Raw genomic sequence first — 7,888 nt, 5'->3', positions numbered from 1 at the left:
TATTACATCATAAAATGAGGTAAAATTATATTGAAATTTAAATGAGATCAATTAAAGATCAAGATGAGAATACAAGGAAGTGTGCAACCACTGTGGAGTCGGGCAACTTTGGGAAGATTACTTCCTTTCAGTAAATATATTTAGAGTACTGTTCTGTATTATCTAGCTTAACCAGATGCCACTTGTAGCAAGTATTGGTAAATTGTCCGAGTGACTGATTAATGTAACTGTGGGTGTTTACTTAACAATTGCTCAAATAATTCACGTTAATTGTATCCGATTGATGGTCGTCCGCGTGACGTTAACGCAATTGATTTAATGTCTGACATTGTTGTTAAAGTAATTTACTTGTGTTGTTTTATGTCTTAGTGGCATTGAGTGAAGTAACGTAAATTACTTGTGGGTGTGTTATTGTGGTGATTGTCTTGGTGACATTGTTGTGTACGCTGTTACAACCCTGGGTTCTTAGTTGGAAACCAGAGGTCAAATTGAGCTCTAAATAATTACTATACATTAATTGATAGAATTGGATCATGTGAGAAGGATATTTAATTAACAATAACATTTACATTCATGGAGCCTGAATTCCTAGGTGCGCCTTTGGTTCCGTCTTCCTTTCCAGACTTAAGATGAATCTTGTTTCTCACAGAGCATTCAGACTGAGATTGTTGATTATTAAATATAATATTTAACTAGTTATCAGCTATTCTTAGAACTGTTTAAGTAACTAATAATGAATGTCGGTGAGGACTTATAATGTTTATGGCTGAATGATCAGCTAGGCTCGCTTCCCGGCAGCATATTTATGAGAGCGGAGGGGGCTGTGTTCGGTCTCTGTCTGGCTGTTGTGTTCACTTCTACCCTCGTGGGCTCCGATCTCCTCCCTTATCTTAGAGAATCAAGGTTGAATAAGGTAAGTATAATACCAAGAGTCCATGTCCTGGCAAATTTGTCTAGTTAATATTCTGGTGTAGTCTAAGCTAGTGCTTTTATCACTAAGATTACTCTAGGCTGTTTTAGTGAAACCAAGTGTGCTCAAGTGATACCAGGCTACCTAGAGCCATTACTAGTGTCCTTCCAAGTAGTCTTTACCCTAGTTGCAATTGTAAACCTTGCATCCTGTCTATGTGGACTAAGGCATTTAACGTGAGGTAGAGTGGTAAAGAAAATTATTGTATTACTGTATATGGGGGTTATTAGAGGGTTTAATAAACAAGTTAGTTTATAAGAAGTATCAATTCATCCTGTTGAAGTCGTGTAGACGATTAGCTACTAGACAGCAGACCTGTAATTTAGAACAATCATTAATAGGAACCTTAGTTCCTTGGGGGCCAGGCCTATCTATCCCACTATTTTTGATACATCATGACTATTGGCCCTTCTCAATACAACCACATACCCTCCATAATATACGCATTTCCATATGTTGACGTAGTGTCGGTGACGTGGTTGATTTGAGAAGAGTGTACACGAAGTATTTTCAGGTTAGTTCATTGTTGTTGTTGACCCGTCCAGTGGGTCGAGACTGTCTATACACCTGTCAGGTGGTGGATCAAGGAGACCTGCTGCAAAGTGGTGTTTGTCAGATTTGAAGTGACACTCTTGGTTTAATATAAAGTGTGGGGTTGTGTATTAGTAAGTTATTGAATAAAGTGTTATTTTGTTTACACAGGTCTGTATGTCATTCCCTCATTCTGCAGTAATGCCCCCATTTATTACCTTACTAACAATTGTCCTGAAGAGGCACTTGAGCGGGTTCAGGCTCCAGCCCCTATTCCCGATCACTGAATATCAAATTCGATGTGAGGACCCGTCCTCTACTTGCTTCATCGCTGCAAGCTAGTTGCAGAGAGAACGACCCAGTGAGAGAAGGCCTTCAGGTGCATCGTGGAGGGGAAGACCACTTTGGTCTTTATCATTTTCCTATACTACAGGATCTTTGGCGGTTCTCGCCTCTCCCCCCCTTTCGGATTGGTCATTCGACGCATCTGGCCTCCCTGCATGAAGTCTGGGTGTGTGGTTACAGTCGACCCAAAAGGATATTCTCAGATCTGGCACACCCATTTGGGGCTAAGGCACTTAACAGTATTGCGGTTGGTGGTGGTGTCGTTGATCCTCCTTTATGGACAACCCAACCCACAAGCACTCGGTAGAGTGCTTATACTTTACCAGATCACCACCCTGGGCGCTTCTGGCTCTTGGAGAGGGGCTCAACGTCAGCGCCATCTGTGGGTCAGCTCCCGAAACCCCCTCCAAATGGACGGGGCCATCTAGTGAGGACGAGATATACTGGCCACGAGGGCTAGTTTCCCGTCCTGATCAGCTCATAACACAGCCGCTGCTGACCCCTGGTGAGGTGGAGCTTAGACAGCAACGCCATCTATGGAGTGGATAGGTGGGCGTTTGTGTCTAAGCCTGTAAGTGAGGTGCCCCAGAGTGTCCCTAGTACTGATGACGTGTCTGATTACAGAGTCGACCTGGGACTGCTGTAATGGAAGTTGGATCAGTCTACCCAAGGCAGCCGTCTTGTCTCCAAGTATTTGCTGCAGCAGCTGTGAGTCACCCCCCGGATGAACACCGAGGTGTTAGCCTGCCTGTGACGTGGCAGCTGAGGGATTGTCGTACCCGGGACTGACTGGTGGAGACGCTTAACCACTGGGGTGTTGTGGTGAGGAGAGTGATCTGTGGGATCACACGAGGCTCCTGACTAGGGCTCGCTACCCTAGTATCAGTCGTGGAGTGGCCTAACCAGCGTTGCTGATTGGAACCTGCCAGCTACAGGGTGGATTTGTGGTTGACAGCCTCCACGACGGTTCCCCCAGTGGAACTGTGATTTGGCTGGCCTGTGGCCAGGGTAGACTCAAGAGAATCGAAGGATTCGTCGTGAGGCCACAAGAGGACCAAGACCTTAGCATCGTCGAGCACCGTGGAACACTCTGCGTCTTCAGAAGAAGACTACATTGTATATAATAGTGTTTATACCTCCCCCGTGTGATAAGATATATAGTATTTATGGTGATGGTGACAATTATATTATTAAGTTTTTGCCTTTGTCTCCCTTTCCCTTTAATTTATTTGCATTATGGATCACATCCCTTGAAAGCCACTACTAGCTTGGGGCCGGATACCCTACCTCTAACATCATCAGAGAAAGAACCCGGTTGCGACCCGAGAGAGCCGTAACAGTCACACTTTTAGGGGATGTGGCTCCAATACTTAGCCTCGTTGTCACGTGCACACACCCACTCGAGCCGCTGTGACTCCCCACTCTCTCCTTATGTGATATGATCTCAATCCCCTTTGACTTATTAGTTTTCTGTTCTACCCTGTCCACAGCTGTGGTTCTTGGTTCTCTCTCTCTCACCTTTTTTCCTACTTCCTGGGAAGCCTCACTAGGACAAGGGCAAACACCAGCAAATTTGAATGCATTTACTGGACAAAGCACATACACAATACATACACATAAAATAATAGTAATAATAAATCCTACACTATACTATTTCAGTCAGGTTGCACTCCAACACCATCAGGACTCTATCATCTACTTATCAAGTGGCATCCTATCTTTTGATTCACCACCTAATACTACCAACCTCAAGTAGGTCAAGTCTTATAACACAATGTTGCACTATCAGCAAGAGAATATACATGTCTATTAACATGTACAAGGAAAACCAGCGTATGAATTCAATAACATAAATATTAGTATAAATGTTCCTTGATATACAACAATGATCAATCGATCACCCTATCAATCCTAGAACACACATGTATGTCTCTGCAGGTAATCCAGCCTACGACTGTAACTACTTCAGTATAAGTACTCCTTGGCACAAAAATGGCAAACACTCACTCACCTTCCACTGCGTCATGCACGCTAATGACAACCAAACACTACCAACTCCCTACAAGTAATCAACCAGAACTTCCCGTCCACATCTGGAAGTTCACTACCCTGACATCTTCAGGTTCTTCTGGATTTATCTACCAGGATCCTCCGCAGCTCTTCCAGGCTGCTACACCATGAAGTTTTCCTTGAGCAACAATGGTGCTTCACCACTGACATTACAGAAGCACGTGACACTCCTCTTCACTGCTTCTCCTCACAGCTCAAGGTTCTACTCTTCACTGTGGGGCTACTCTTCATCAGAGTATACTACTCCTTCAACAGTCTTTGAGTCTCTTCCACTAACTCACTCTACGGGCTCGAAGTCCACTCGGCAACTTCTTCCAAAGACAAACCTGCAACCCATTGACACGCCAATAAAAATGATTCCTTATAAACACAGACGAAATAATCCACACTATGTTTTCATCCAACATCTATCTGCTCTCTACATACTGAGAGAGCGGACTCGCCCGTTTGGGCTGGTCCATGCTCCGCCCGGCCAGGCGGTCCTCAAGGCAACTACCCCGCCAGGAGCTGGGCTCCTTCAGTCGTCTGCCAGCGCTCAGAGGAGACAGACGTCGCTCTGTCTTCCAGGACGTTCCTCCATCTCCACTCTTATTTTAGGCCTTCTGTCTTGCCAAAACATGTCTAACTTATCAATAAACATTCGCTACTGTCGCTGGGCATACAACCAACTACAAGTAATCACTATAAACTGGCTTAAAATCGTGCTTACCACAGATTGTCTAGTCTAGGGCGCTCTCCCTCTGACCTGATCAGACTGTCCTGAGTCTGATCAGGGCGCTCCCATGGCCCACCATAATGTCTCTGGGTGGCTTAAACTCTCCTTGCCGACCAGGACTCGAGACCACAACGTTCCCACCTCGATTCCACAGCTGGAACGTCTGCACACTTCCTTTCTCTTGAAGGTATATCCAGCAGGGGATCCTCTCCAACGGGAGCTCAAATGGAGCGCAGCTTCCCCTCACGATGTCTGGTACTCAAGTGGGGTCAGAGCCCTCCTGATGCGAGCCTCTCACCTCCAGCAAATTATCCACATCTCATAACCAGTCATTTATCTATTTTCTTATTTACTGCCCACATTCTTAAACTCTGTAAAATTTACCCAATTATTTTTTACATATGGATCTTCATGTCTGTATATCTCCGACCTTCTAGTCAGGTCAGTCCTGACAATAATTCTCAAAGGAGAGACTCGTTTTTTGGCTACCTGGGATCGTAACAGTAAATAAGCTACAGTCATTGTCAGGTGGAGGAAACTGTAATCTCATATTAGAAGCAACCTCCTGACCCAACTGTGTCGTCAGAGAGCACAGCGCGTCTATCTCAAGGTTATCTTGAGGTGATTTAAAGGATTAGTGTCCCCGCGGCCCGGTACTCGACCAGGCCTCCTTTTTGTTGCACATCTCCAGGAAGCAGTCCATAGCAGCTGTAACTCCCAGGAACCTATTTACTGCTAGGTGAACAGATGCATCGGGGTGAAAGAAATTTTGCCCATTTGTTTCCGCCTTCGGCGGGGATCAAAACCTGAACCTTAGGACTACGAATCCCAAGCGCTGTCCACTCAGCCGTCATGCCCCCCCCTCCCCCATGCCAGGCAGGTCTATGCTCCACTCTGCCTCTTAAGTGCAGTACATTACTGAATTCACATCAAAAGTGTATAGTGGAGCTTTAACTCTAGCAGTATTGTTTACAAACAAATCAGCCGAGACTCACTAATTTGATTTGTCAAATAAGTTATGAGAGATCGCCCGGAGAGGAAGTCTCAAGCATGTGCGCGCGACTACCATGTACCAGGAAGCAGCGGGTGATGAGAGATTTAATAGCACCTGGGAAGAAAAGTCCAGGAGTTCGAGTTCGATAACCATCGTAAAGTCAAGAATAACAGTGGCAGAGAACCTTCAGTACACCACTCTACACACTGTCGTCCAGGGAGTAGACAGTGGCACGCACGGCAGTCCGCACACTTCAACTGTCCCATCTCCCACATGGCCGTCAGACGAGATGTGGAAGAAACTTGCCCATGTATTAAGAAACCCTTAAGCTCGAACAATTTTCTGGGTTATAGACAATTCAGTACATCCGCCACTTCTGGCGGTTGTACTATATAATAATAATGGTTGACACTTGTGGACAACCTGTGGAGGCTCATGAAGACAGCTGCGGTAGCCTGTTCTTGTAAGCTGAGGTATCGGTTTGTTGACCTTTCAGCTATATGGACCAACAATATTGAGGTCTAAGATACCAAAGAGCAGCAGCCCGTCCTCCTAAGGTTTCCTAATGTCAAGAAAATGATCAATTTAAACCCGCCACACACACCGAAACTACGACGTTGGTACAACGTTCTAACAAGTTTTAATACCTCTTAACCAGTTATAACAAGCAATATAGCAAGTTGTAACAACATTCTAATACGTCATAAACGTTAAGCCAAGATGTAACAACTTGTAATAAAGTTGTAACAAGCGGAAAATAGACAGTTTCGGTTTGTGTTTCCAGGGAAGTGTCCTCTCTTAACCTACCAGAGGACCCAGAACAGAAAACGGGACACTACGTCACTTTGGCGAACCGCTTCCAATTTTTTAGTACGACCATTTTTGGCCTTAGCCCTTTGCATACAAGGGAAAAGCGACGTTCTTTGATGGAGGAGAGGTTGATTAGATTGGAGGAGAGGTTGGTTAGTAGTAGCTAGCACACAGATGCAGGGAAGGGAACTATCAGGAGAAAGCGCGAAACCATTACAACTATATGGCACTGGGAGCGAGTGTCATAAGGATTAAGGATGGGATGGGGGAGACGAATGATGCCCAACTACTTGAGGACTGTCGGATATTGAACGCCTACCTGCATGCAGCGAGACGGTCACTACCGTCCACCGCAAGTGGTTGGACATCTGGGAACTGGATCACAGTAGGTAGTCGTAGATAGTGACTAGAGCCATGTAATGATTAAGGCCTTTCATCTACACGTTGAGGTGGTCAAACGCTCTCCAGAGATCTCCACACCGGCAGTTTAATCTTTTTGTTCACCGAGTCATCATCAATTAGGGGCGCCTGGTGTCCCCCGGACACTTGGCTTCTAAATTGCGGGTGAAAGTTGGCACTCGCACTCTTTAACCTCTCACGAGACCGTGGCATCGTTTGCCAGACCACACTTCACATTGTTACTAAACTTAAACAAAACCAGACAAAATGATACCCTACCTTGAGGTTACCTTGAGGTGCTTCCGGGGCTTAGCGTCCCCGCGGCCCGGTCGTCGACCAGGCCTCCTGATTGCCGGACTGATCAACCAGGCTGTTGGACGCGGCTGCTCGCAGCCTGACGTACGAGTCACAGCCTGGTTGATCAGGTATCCTTTGGAGGTGCTTATCCAGTTCTCTCTTGAACACTGTGAGGGGTCGGCCAGTTATGCCCCTGACTGATCAAACTAAATAAATGTAAAGGTATTATAGTCATTGATCAAATGAACAAAGTCAAACAAAAACTATGAAGGGCACAAGTGGGAAACATGAGGAGGAAGAGCAGCATCAGCCGCCTTCTCCAGCTGCTCTGCATACATCCTGAGGACACCCAATTATTCATCATTACCTTCTACATTAATTATAAAATCGATTACAGGGAGTAACTTCTGTGTAAAAACCCGCTGCTTGAAGATTACCTCAAGAGGCTCAATATTTATGACCATGTGCGCGCGCACGCGAGTGCTGTGCGTGTGGTCATCCAGGTGTGGTAATGGAGGTTGAGCTTCAGCTCCACACGCGCCATGTGCTCTAGACGAGTACCTGGTGCCTTCAACCACCCCCTTCCTAGTTCAAATAAGTTTATTGAGAAAATGAAGCACATCTCAAAAGGACAGTAGCTTAGACTATTTCTACCCTCGTCTATATATATGGTCCAATGGGCTCTCAAACCCATACAGTACATAATTATTACTCATATTCTATATGTCACATTCCAATGGTAATCGCATGGCATACT

The sequence above is a fragment of the Procambarus clarkii genome, chromosome 12, assembly GCF_040958095.1.
Source record: "Procambarus clarkii isolate CNS0578487 chromosome 12, FALCON_Pclarkii_2.0, whole genome shotgun sequence".
Taxonomy (NCBI): Eukaryota; Metazoa; Arthropoda; class Malacostraca; order Decapoda; family Cambaridae; genus Procambarus; species Procambarus clarkii.
Note: the sequence above shows the minus strand (reverse complement) of the source record.